The 13,160-nt window shown below is 35.9% G+C and overlaps 1 non-coding gene across 1 annotated transcript; it reads left to right on the top strand.

The window, feature by feature from the left end:
• The first annotated feature begins 12,927 nt into the window (after positions 1–12,927).
• Positions 12,928–13,000, top strand: TRNAA-AGC. Its single transcript has one exon. It is a non-coding gene; the product is annotated as a tRNA-Ala (tRNA).
• The last annotated feature ends 160 nt before the right edge of the window (positions 13,001–13,160 follow it).

The following is a 13,160-nucleotide window of genomic DNA, read 5'->3' on the forward strand; positions in this document are numbered from 1 at the left end:
CCTAAAGGTAGCACCCCATGAGAGAGGTGCTCAGGTGGGGTAAAAAGGGGAAGCTAAGCCTTAGGCTTATCCGTCCCTTTGAGATATTAGAAAGGATTGGATCTATGGCCTATAGAATCGGACAATGTCCAAATTTGTCGTATACCCTAGATCCTTCGCACATACTGGCTCATGAAACTCTCTTATTGAGAGATGACCTAACCTATAAAGAAGACCCGATTCAAATAATAGACAAGAAAGTCAAAAGATTGAGAAACAAGAAAATCGCTCTTGTTAAGGTCCTATGGAAGAATCATAGAGTAGAAGAAGCCACTTGGGAAACAGAAGGCAAATAAGAACCTTGTACCCTGACCTATTTTAGAATAAGCACTTTCGATGACCGAAAGTTTTCAAAGGAGAGGAGAATTTGCAACACTCAAGGTCTCCAATAAGAGACAGTGTATAATCCCTACTAGGTTTTATCTAGAAGCAAAGAACACGTAGAATTAAAAAAACATTGAGAAAATGGTACTTTTTCTAATTTTTATAAACTTCCTGAATCATTAAATTTTTTATAGAATTATAATTACAAGGTGCTTAAAAAAGGAAGGATATGATCGGAGAAGACTTTTATGGCAGAAGATTCAGAAAAATAAAGAATGAAATTATAGAAATTCTAGATGTTTCAATGGTAGTGGAAAATTCGTAACTAAATTATGAATTAGGGTAGACTATTAGGGGCAAGAAGCAAGCTTGTTCCTGGACCTTCTAAATAAGTTTACCCATAAGTTTGGTGAAGGAAAGAGGTCCTCATAGTGCTAGTAGGTTTACACACGAATCAGTCCATGTTAGGTTACCCTCTAATGTTTTCCTATGCTAAAACCTCAACTCCTAAAGCTTAACCCAAGACATTATGTATAAACCTAGGTTCATCAATAATCCATGTACCAAGTACCTAGAACTATGTGAATAACATGCTAAATAAGTTTCTAGGATCCATACCCATAAGTAACCATTATCTGCTATTACGATGTGTAATAAAAGACCTATTCTTTAGGTAGGATGTCCTGCAATATGTATCATGAGCTTGATGTTATGATAGGCCTACCTTTCCCATTAGCTAAATGAGATGTCCTGCACCACGATTTACCAGTAGGATTACATGATTATGATCTAGACCATTAGATCTCAACCATTAGATCGCCTCCAAAATTTGATATGATCTAGAACGAACATGCACGGATCATCACAGCCAACGATTAGTATTCAAAGCCAAGGTCGGTAAGGCTATGATCGGAGTTGATATCTCCGAAAAATTATCCAGAAAGTTCGATCTCTAAATAACGAAGATTCTAGAGCTCTCAATGTCGGTTTAAGCTCCTCCTATAAAGTCCGAAGTAGGAGCAACAATACGGAATAAGAATTGAGAAAGTTTGATCCCCTAATCAAAGACAATAAGCGTTAAGATTATGGGCCTCCTACTCTCAGATTTCTTCCAAAATCGAGAGCAATCCTCCACCATTTCTCTTCGAACTTCTAAATAACGAAGATTCTAGAGCTCTCAATGTCGGTTTAAGCATCTCCTATAAAGTCTGAAGTAGGAGCAACAGTATGGAATAATAATCGAGAAAGGTCGATCCCCCAATCGAAGGCAATAAGCGTTTAGATTATAGGTCTTCTACTCTTAGATTTCTTCCAAATTCGAGAGCAATCCTCCACCATTTCTCTTCAAACTTATTCCTACAGTTTCTCAACAAGATTACCCACAAGTTCTATGGAGTAATAGAGTGTTGAAAGTGCCTAGAAACCATTCTCCCAATTCAATCCGCCATTGAAGAACTTGAAGAAAAACATGAAAATCCAATCCGAGGATACATGATGACTCATCGAGCAAAAATGGTTCCAATAAGTTTCTGCACCTCCAAGGAATGCTTCCATAGAAGACCACGAAGAAAAATAACCTCGACAGCGTGTTGAATTAAAGGAAATAGGTTTCGAAATTAAATTAGAGATAAGAGTCGAATTCCTATCTACGATCTCTTTTCCTTCAAATTAAGGATTCCTGTAGCTTCAGAGGAAGAAGTTGAGTATGAATGTGTTAATATAACACATGAGGAAGCAATTTGAATCTTAGGAACTTTTAGAACGTCAATTATAGTAAATAACTAGCTTGTTCATAAGTATTAAAACTTAATGAGTTTGAATACTAACCTTTTGTAGTTTAAATTCCTTTTTCCTCACGAACCGGTTTCGAACCACCACTAGTGTCTTCTCCACTATATTCCGGCCTTAGAACGGGATTGTGGAATCCGGTGAATGACTAAACTTGGGAGAGATTTTGTATATATGAAGAGAGTGTTTGTGAGAGGTTTTTCTCAAGGTTTTTCTCCAATAAGAAGACCTTTCATGTATTATGATCCCTCTATTTATAGAGTCATGTTTGCATGTTCATGCAAATTTGAGATCACAAAATTTTGACACTCAAAATTCCACTCAAATGTTTGGGATTATGTGACAAGCATGCATGCTTGAGTTAACCAAAGTTTGACACTCAAAATTCCACTCAAATTTGTGGGGTTTATTTGGCAAGCATGCAAGTTTGATTAGACCAAATTTTGACACCTCAAAATTCCACTAACATAGATTTTTTCATTAAATGAAGTCAACATGTTGACTTTTTTCATATTGATTTAATAATCAATTTGAATTATTAATTTCAAATAAAGTAATATTAAATGATTAATTAAATTACTTAATTAATATTTAATATTAGTTCAAATGACAATCCCAATTAATTCTGGCTCATTTGATTAAGATATTAAATCTTATTTAAATATCTCAGATTCTCTCTTTTTGTTTAATTCGTAAATAAAACAAAAATGCGGTTAAATATATCGTATATATCGTATAGTATCGACATCATTTTCAACCCTCTTGATTGATGGATGTTTTTCTGAATGATCGTTGGGTTAGACTCCGTTACTACTAGGTATTTTGCTAGGGACATGTAAATTACTTTGTGTTTCAGCAGGACATTCATTCCTGACACGACGTCGAAGTCATCCATTTCAACTATCACTAAACAATTTGCCAAGTCCAAGGCTCCAGCTTGATTAGAGTTCTCATTGTGACTCTTACGACAGGCAAAGCTTCCAATTTGACGGCGTTCATCTTTCCTGTATCTTGATGCTAAAGGATGTTAAAATATTTTGCATTGGTCTCCATCATGAGTTGTGGGTGGCTCTAGAGTTGACAATGGTGTTTCTTACTACTTTGTGCTTTATCCAGACCTCGACATACATAATAGATATATATATTCATTTAACTATAAGACATATGGTCCATGGAAGAATTGTAACTCTTATACTCATTAATATTATAATGGCTACTACCTAAATTATAACCTAAAGTTGATAATTGATGTTCAATTAGCCAACCTTAAATTTGTAATCATTGTGGAGTGATTGAAATTAAAATGGAAGTAGCTTAAACTCCTAGTACGTTAAATGAAGTTGGTCTCTTCTAATAAAACACGAATTTCTCTTTAATATCATTAATACAATTATGCTTCATATTGAACCTACCAAACATGAAATTAAAACTGCGTTCAATTTAACTCTATTTTATTATCATCTTGAATGACGTGTAGGATATATTCTTGATTTAACTTGATATTTCATATTAGTTAAGTGTTTTTATAAAATCACAATTAGACAACAACAAAGATGAATTTGGTCGGTTTATTATTTTAAAGAAAATTTCTTTCTCCATCTTATTCCTAATAACTCTTCAACTAAATTCATATTATTCTAAGAAACAAATTTTTTACTCCAAGAAGTAAAATATGCAACTTTAACTAAAATTTCATCGAAACAAATTTTATTGTCATACAACATAGATGACAATTATAGCCTTCAAACAAAAACTAGAGTAGTTGTGGTGAACGAGATAGAAACTCTAGTGTTCATCCATAATATACAATCACTACCTAAATTATGACCTATAAATTTGAAAACATAAGTTGTAGTTGAAAATTACATAAAACAATCCCCTAAATCCAAGATCTCTGTGTCCAATTAGTAAATCCTAAAGATAGTAACTAACATAGAGTAATTGAAGCTCCACATGAAGTAATTTAAAGTTCCAGTTACTTAACTAAAGTTTATCTCGTCTTTAATGAAACATGAGTTGCACTTAAGTTCATGAAATATTTACAGACTCCAACTCTGAGTACTATTAATGCAATTATATTTCATATGAGTTTGCCATAAATCAAACTATGGTACATTCAATACAACTTTATTTTCTTGTCATAGGAAGCAAAATAGAAGAATTAAATCAAACAAACTGATGAACTGAGCCGAATAAATCCAGCCCAACCCAAACTGATTAGTTTGATTCATTTGTTGGGTTGTAGTTTATTTGAACACTTGCATATTAGAACAATTCAATATTACATGCCTTACTTACAAGTAAAATACTAGACCATCAACTTTTTGTTTTATAGTCCAACAACTGCTCAAGAAAATAGGTTTCAAACTTGAGAGAATAAAATATAATGAGTTAAAAATGTTGCAATTTTTTAGAAAGGGCATTTGGTCTAGTGGTATGATTCTCGCTTAAGGTGGGAGAGGTTTCGAGCTCAAATCTTTTGAGAATTGAGCCTTAGAGAAAATAACTCAACAACCTAGTGTATATTCTTCCATCTTAATCTTTAAAAACCAAAAATTAAGGCAATTAAAACTATAATGATGATGCTCTTTTAATAACATTTTATCTTTTCCACTTTCGATATTTGCTTTATTTGTGTACTCCACGATATGTGTCTCAAATGGAACTATCGAACTAAAACTTACACTATTTTCTTCTTTCTACAGTAATTGTCGCGTAAATAATTCTTTCTACAGTAATTGTCGCAAACCCTATGTAAATAATTTAACAGCAGTCTAGATCTAAAAGATATAATAATGATTATTGCTCATGGATTTCATTAACAAAGAAAATAAATGAAATAATGATGGTACATTCCAAAAAAAAAACTTAATATATAGCCCATAATAAGGGCATTTGGTCTAGTTGTATGATTCTTGCTTTGGGTGCAAGAGGTCTTAAGTTCGATTCTCGAAATGCCACTCCAAAGAAAAAAAGCACTAAAATAATTTTCAATGAGGCCAAACCCAGAGGAATTCGTGGCAATGCACTACTTATATAAATTTCATCTATTGAGGCCATCTATTGAGGCACATAGACTAGCAACTAAGAATTATAGATTTGCTACAAAAGGCATTTGGTCTAGTGGTATGATTATCGTTTTGAGTGTGAAAGGTCTCAAGTTTGATTCTCAAAATGCCCGCCCCCAACAATATTATATCAAAATGAATTATGCAAGATAATATGGTTTTAAATGTGGCCACATAGGTTATCTATTATCACAATCCTGGAAGACGCGCCCAAATAACCGATGAAAAAGTTTCAGAGAGCCATAGATTTGAACCGAACCACGCACACTGAAAAAAAAAAAGTTATCCTTTTCTATCACACCTAGAATTGTCATTCTTCTGTCTTTTAAAATCTCTTACCTTATCAGTCATCAGTTTTTTGTATCATATATTAAGATTCCACGAGTGTGACTTAAATATCCTTTCTTTGTGGTATCAGTCATGCTATTTGAATAGCCTGAAGTCATAATAGCCTCTCCACCAGTTCCGAAGACTCCTTCGGCATCAATGTGCTCCAATGAAAGAGATCATACCCTTTCCTGAACCAGAACCGAGCACAAAACGTTGAGGTAGAAAGTCGAAAGCGAGCTCTTTTCGCGTATACGCAATCTCGAAGTCCAATTAGCTGACGGACTGTCTCCTCAACCCTGGCGAGTATGAGTGCTTGGTAAGAGAGAATGTCGAATGAGAAAGACATTCGATTACGGGAACATTCGCAACTACCAAAGTGCACTAAACCTAGTAGAGATCTTCGACCTAACGATAATGGTACTTCAAGCCCATTTAATCAATCCTCTTTGTACCTTATTGTTGACTGAATAGGATGCACGCCAGGCCTAAATTCTCTCTCAGTCACCCGGAGATGAAAGGAAGATCAGATCTGAAGTTCACGAATTGAAGAGAAAGTGGATCTGAGTTTTACACGCTTTCATTTTCAAAAGCTCCTCTTGCATACGGTACTTTATTAGGGATGTGCAACAATATGGTCATCTCTGAGCCGTGTATAGAGAATTCCTTGATCATTTCCTTGGCGGATAACCTAAATGAAATCGATTCCCTGACTGCCCATCTTATGAGTCCATTCTTGTCTTGTTGGTTTGTTGTACTATTCTATACCTCTCTTGATTGATTGAAAGACGTTTGAGAGCTGGGAGGGCCTATCGTGAGGGAACTTTCCTTTTCACGGTAGGGAAAGGTAAAGTGGGAGCTGCGTATGTCCACAATGATCAAGGTAGAGTGACTCCTTCTTTAAAAGAGGTTGGTTTTATTGAAACTGTTAAATCCGCTTTCGTTAAAGAAAAAATAGGAGCCCGTGGTTTGGCTGATGTCGATTCGTATGGCAATGCGGACTCGACTCAAGATGAGGATTCCACTTTTCATACTCCTGCTACGAGCTGAAAGAGCTGGTAAGTTATCTCGCTAAACGAAAAGAAAAAGCACATACGGGTTGACCTCATTACAAGGTGCGGGGGCTAGCCAAAGAAGGTCAGTCGAACTAGGTTAGAACCCTTGATCCGGTTCAGCTAGGTTTTTCCATGCAAGAATGTATGCGTATCGATATTCTCTTTTTGTTTATACGTTTGGAGAAACCTGCTAAGCCCGTCTTTCTTACCAAGTGTGATTCAATCTTTCAGCTCAAACTTTCCTCTCTTCCGACGGAAAAGGTAGGATTACGACTACCTTTTCCTTTTCTTGCCGGAGCCAAGGGATCAATCAGTTTCTACCAAAAAGTTCGCTATCTATTAGTTGTCGTAATCGAATGTATTTCTCATTTCATGTTAGCTCCTCCAAGAGCTTCCAGGTCCGTAGTAGACGAAACCTTGGACTTCTATTGAACTTATAGCATTGCCTGTTGAGCTCGCCGTTGAGGGTTGGCCTTACAGGAGATCGAGCAGCCTTTCTTTCCTTGCCTGGTATGCTTTCCCGCTTATCGCGTAGCTAGCAAACTAGCCAAAGAGAGAGAGAGAGGGATCATGTCAATCAATTTGTATGTGCATTTGTCCGTCCTGTACTTGCCTGCTTAGTTTTCTTAGCCAACATCTCCGGTTTCCCCCGAACCAAGAGGTTCGCTTATCCGTACTCAACAGTCACACTTTTAGCAGAAAGACTGATTTTTTTCATAAAGTCGGTGCATAGATCAAGAAAGAATGAAGCTGCTTACAGGGACGGTTATGCGATACGTCTTTTTATACTCACATTTTCTTTAACCTTGCTATCAACCTAGTCATTCTCGTTTGTTGCTTTAAGGGGTCTCCCCACTATAGATTACTCGGATTGGTTCTCACGTCCCTATGCCAAAAAGTATGGGCGAGTTTGGTTTGAGTGTTCATCGATTGGGTGGATCCATATGCTCCGGGGGGGTGAGACGAGGTGTAGCGCATCTGTTTTGGGTATGTTGTTTGCTAAAGGTTTTAGGAAAGGAGTACAAATTTTCTACATAGGTCATCTGTGGTCACAATCCTTCCGTGGCCCAACCCTTATTCGCAGTCCGCATCCAACCATTTCTTTTTCAATCTACATGTATGCTCCAAGCCAAACTCACGTAACTAGTCAGAAGCACGTAACTAGTCAGAAGATGCAGCCCACAACTGAACGGAAGACAAGTGTCACAATCGCACTCTTGCAGTAGTGAGACACTTATTATGTGACATTTGTTCTAATCCAATGAACAAGTCAACCATGCAAAATTTAGACTGAAGGAACAATAACGGTGTATGCTCGAATCACGTTTAGAAGAAATATTTTAGAAAACGTGAGCGAGGAAATACGTTAAAAACAATTTCATATAGAGTAATGTTATAAGCTAAAAGTGAACAAACAACAACTGGTCACGTTCTCCCATAGTACATTTTGGGACATTTTAGTAATGATGGGTGTAGATATGATTTTGATGACTATTCATACACCCCGTATTGGCACAACAATAATAGTAAAAGCCTATCTAAGATGAATGCAAGTAAAAGGGGTTTGGAATGAGCATGCCACCATGAACCACAAATCGTTTACAAGAATAGCTGAGTCATCTAACATGCAGCCACAGGCAACACGCCTTGGCCAATCATGACCGCGACATCTGCCCTTACACAATTTGTCAATATCTCTATCAACCGGCTCTTCATAAACTCAACATTGTAGGATGAGACTGACTTTAGGTCTCGCGATGCGCTTCTAGCTGATCTCAGTATTGAGGAGTCTTTTCCAACCTACTAGAAGCTGTTGGAAATCACTTCTCGGTTTGTTAACTCTTCAACTCTTCTCTATTGGTGTCTTTCCTACTTTATTTGCTTGAAACATTTTCTTCTTTGCATGACGTGATACCACTTGCTTCTACTTGATGTTTTCTTGGTCAGAATAATAACATTTCAAGTTACTGAGGTGGACAACAGGGTTAGTCTGTATCCATAAGAGCAATTGGATTTTATATGATGTCTTTCTAATCTTGTGTATAACTTCGACTAGTCCATAGAATTTTCGCACCAGTCTTTGGTTCTTGTTGCTTTGAACTCAATGTTGATCTGACCTTAACTTATTATAATTCTCTATTTGCTTTGAAATTATTGTGGTCGACCCTTCTCTTCATTCGTATGGTTGGTATTTTTGCGTGAACATGTGGTTCTTTAGTGGTTTGTTTTTGTCTCCCTTATTTAGTAGAGGTGTTGGCTTGGTGTCTTTGCCAAGCATTTGAGTGATCACTGACAAGAGCTTTTGGAGGTCAAATAAACCCGACTGTGAACATGCCATTTTGCTATTTGTAGAATTAAACTAGCTCAGGCTGAGCCGCATGACATCAGTTTGTGGCAGGCGACATAAAACTAATCTTGTGATTTATCTCTCTTGGTGGAGTTAAACCCAATATTTGACCTTCTTGTTTTGGGTCGGGGTTCATGTAGTGGAAATAAAGTTTTTGTTGAGGTTCGCACACTTGCACTTCCCCTTTTCAAATACAACAATGGCAGCAAGTGTAGATTCATCATGGCTAAGATTCTTTCTCAACTGTACTATCATCATCATTTTCACCCCTCTTGGTTGATGGATGTTTGTCTGAATGATCATTGGGTTAGACTCCATTACTACTAGGCATTTTCTAGGGGCATGTAAATGACTTTGTGTTCTAGCAGAATGTCAATTCCTGACTATTTGGGCTCTAGAATGTTGGATATGAAGGCTAACTATATAGTAGGCGTTTAGATATAGTGAAGCTACATATAATAAACTGAANCATGTTTTTTGTGTTCATTTAGATTAACTGTGTGCGGTGTTGTGTGATCCTAATAACTAGTACGAGAGCGAGGAGAGATTCACCACAATCTGTGAAGATGGAAAGTTCAAGAATTGAAAAGTTTGATGGATTTGATATCAATTTCTAGAAGATGCAGATTGAAGATTATCTGTACGAGAAAGATATTCAGGAACCCCTTTTGAGGGTGAAACCGGATACCATGACCACGGAGGACTGGAAGCTCAAGAATTGTCATGCTATAGGGTTAATGTGGTTGACGCTGTCCAGAAACATGACGTTCAACATCATCAAAGAGAAGACGACATCGAGCCTATTGAAGGTGTTGTTAAATATGTACGAAAATATGTCGGATATGAACAAGGTGTATTTGATGCAAAGGTTGTTCAATCTACAAATGTTGATTTGTTGAAGATCAATATAAATTAGTTCAACATGATTGTAAGTCAATTGAGTTGGGTGGAAATTATGTTAAAAAATAAGATTAAAGCATTGATTTTGATGTCATCTTTACTCGAGTCGTGGTATACTGTTGTTGCTGCAATCAACAGTTCATGAGGATCTATTAAACTGAAATTTAGTGAAATTTGAGATGTCAGCGAAAGCCCAAACGGGAAATTGAAGATTCATGAGGCAATGCTCTCATTGTTGATCGAAGGGGAAGAAGTAAATAAAAGAGCCCAAACAAACATGGGCGATCAAAATTAAGAAACTGGGAAAAATCTCCAAACAAACAAAACGTAAAGTGTTGAAATTGTGAAGAAAAATAACACTTTCGGACAGATCGTACAAAATTGATGNAAGATAACGATAATTCCATATATTCAGCAGAAGATACTGAGAATGCTTTAATCCTTAGCATGAACAGCCCAATTGAATTTTGGATTTTAGATTCAGTTGCATCGTTTCATTCGAATCCAAGTAAGGATTTGTTTCAAAATTTCCAATAAGGAAATGTTAGGAAGGTGTATATTGCCGACAACAAAACGTTGGAGATTGAAGGGAATAAAGATGTCTACATATAAACTCTAACAGGAAATGAGTGTGTGGATATTATAGGATGTCAGATATATTCCTGATCTCAAAAAGAATCTAATCTCTATTTGTCAGTTGGATAGCACAGGTTATGCAGCCGAGTTTGGAAAGAGTTTTGGGAATATTGTGAAGGGTGTCATGGTGGTAGCATGACCTAAAATCGGGAACCCTATACACTAATGTAGAGTGTATAAACATGGTTGCTGTTGCTAAGAGTGCTTCCAATTCAAGTAACAGCAACAACAACCATGTTTATGCACCCTACAGTAGTGTCAATAGACTTGAACATATGAGCATCAAAGAAATGAAGATGATGGGTGCAAATGGAGTTTTAGAAGGCCTAAAATCTATTGATATGGGTGTTTGTGAGAGCTGCGTTATGGAAAAATATAAACGAGTTAGCTTCACAAAAATTGCTAGAGAACCAAAGAAAGTGCGATTGGAAATGGTCCATATAGACGTTTGGGGACCATCTCCAGTTTCTTCATTTCTAATACCAAAATTTCATGGATTAGATGTCTCGCACTCTGCAACGAAAACTCTCTGTTTTCCTAAGGCTAGTCATATGTCTCATGACCACTCTTTTCCTCCTCACCATATCTAGACACTATAACGTTGATCCATTATGGTCTTATATAGTTAACGTTCACTCTTTAATGTTCAAGGACATTTTATAACTACCACGAAAATCAAAACATACAATAAATTCATACAAGTTTTACAACATATCATATACTACAAAATAGGGTTAGACTGCTTACTTGGTCGCGGAGAGACGTGTCATCGAGGTGAGTCATAGAGATATACGACTCTTTATCTTTGAAGGCTGCATAACAACCTAACGCTGCATAACAACCCCATCTGTGAGTGCACAATCTTTGAAGGCTCCCTCATACGAACCCATCCAAAATAATCACACCTGTGACCGCATCTCCTAACTTTAAACTGCTAGTCTAAACATGGTTTTGTCACCAAAGCTTTAGAGTTTAATCTATCTTTACAAAAATATTTTTCTCTTAATTTATAATTAGTCATAAAAAGAAATAATTAGATACAAATTTGGTCTAGAATTCAAAACTTTCAAATCTTACTGTTTCTTAACCAGATTCAAATCCAGATTCTTAAACTCCTAGTACCTTAAATAAAGTTGGTCTCCTCTAATAAAATAGGAATTTCTCTTAAGATCATTAAGACAATTATGCTTTATCTTAAACACGCCAAACATGAAACTAAAGTGTGTTCAATTTAACTCCATTTTATTGCCATCTTGAATGATGTTTAGGGTATATTCTTGATTTACTTTAAAGTTCTTGTGACATGACAGTTCATATTAGTTAAACTTTCTGCAAAATCACAAGTTAAAAACAACAACGATGAACCTAAGTCTATTAGTCATTTCAAAGAAAATTTCTTTCTCCATCTTATCGATAATAATAGTTCAACTAAATCCATATTATGCAAAGAAACANTAACCCTTTTATATTATAACAATTCAACTTTTCATGAGAGAAAAATATATTTAAGTAGAAGTTAAAAATATTGGGTGTTCAAGAAAAGACATTTAGTTTAGTGGTATGATTCTCACTTGTGGTGCAATTTGAGTTCAATTCTTGAAATGCCNGGCTTCATACATACGTTTCAAGTGGTATAACAAGGGCATTTGGTCTAGTGGTATGATTCTCGCTCTGGGAGTGAGAGGTCTCGAGTTTGATTCTCAAAATGCCCCTTCAAGAGATTGTAGTATGGGGCTGTAGCTCAGATAGTAGAGCGCTCACTTCTAATGTGGATACGACATAATGAGCAGGGATAGTTTTTCATGTCACTATTATTGAAAATTACTTCTTTTCAATTTTTCCTTATTCATGACATGTTGAGTAGTGATATTTCTTCATTTTCACAATTATTGATGAAGGGACGTTTAGGGTTTTTTGATGTAAAAATCGTAGGGATGTAGTTCGAATGGTATAGCGTTGATTTCCCATGTGGAAAGTATGAGGCTCAATACCTTGCATCTTAATTGAATCGATTATTAAATATATTATTTCTTTTCAATTTTTTCTTATTTAGGACATAATGAGCTGGGATAGTTTTTCATTTTCACTATTACTGATGACGAGATGCATAGGACTTTGTGACGTAAGAATTGTGGGGATATCTAAACTATTTGTTATTAATATTTTGATATTTTTTTATTTTCACTATTACTGATGATGGGACATTAATAGGGTTTTATGATGTAAGAATCATGGGGATGTAGCTCAGATGGTAGAGCACTCGCTTTGCATGTGAGAGGTACAGGGATCGATACCCCACATCTCCAAAAATAAGATTATGTATTATTAAATATATTGTTTCTTTTCAAATTTTTCCTTATTCATGACCTGTTGTGTAGCAATATTTCTTCATTTTCACTATTATTGATGATGAAAATTTAGGGTTTTGTGATGTAAAAATTGTGAGGATGTAGCTCAAATGGTAGAGCGCTCGCTTAGCATGCGAGAGGTACGGGGATCGATACCCCGCATCTCCAAAAGAAAAAATGATTTTTTTTCAGTATGAGTTAATTTAACATGTTATGTATAAGGTGGGTAGGAGAGAAAAAGAAAAGATACTTATATAAGGAGGACTTCTTCACTTCTTCACAATTGCAATATCTGACCAATGAATATAATGGTCATTTATAGTTTCTA

Source organism: Cucurbita maxima, unplaced genomic scaffold (genome assembly GCF_002738345.1).
Source record: "Cucurbita maxima cultivar Rimu unplaced genomic scaffold, Cmax_1.0 Cma_Scf00325, whole genome shotgun sequence".
NCBI classification, from domain to species: Eukaryota; Viridiplantae; Streptophyta; class Magnoliopsida; order Cucurbitales; family Cucurbitaceae; genus Cucurbita; species Cucurbita maxima.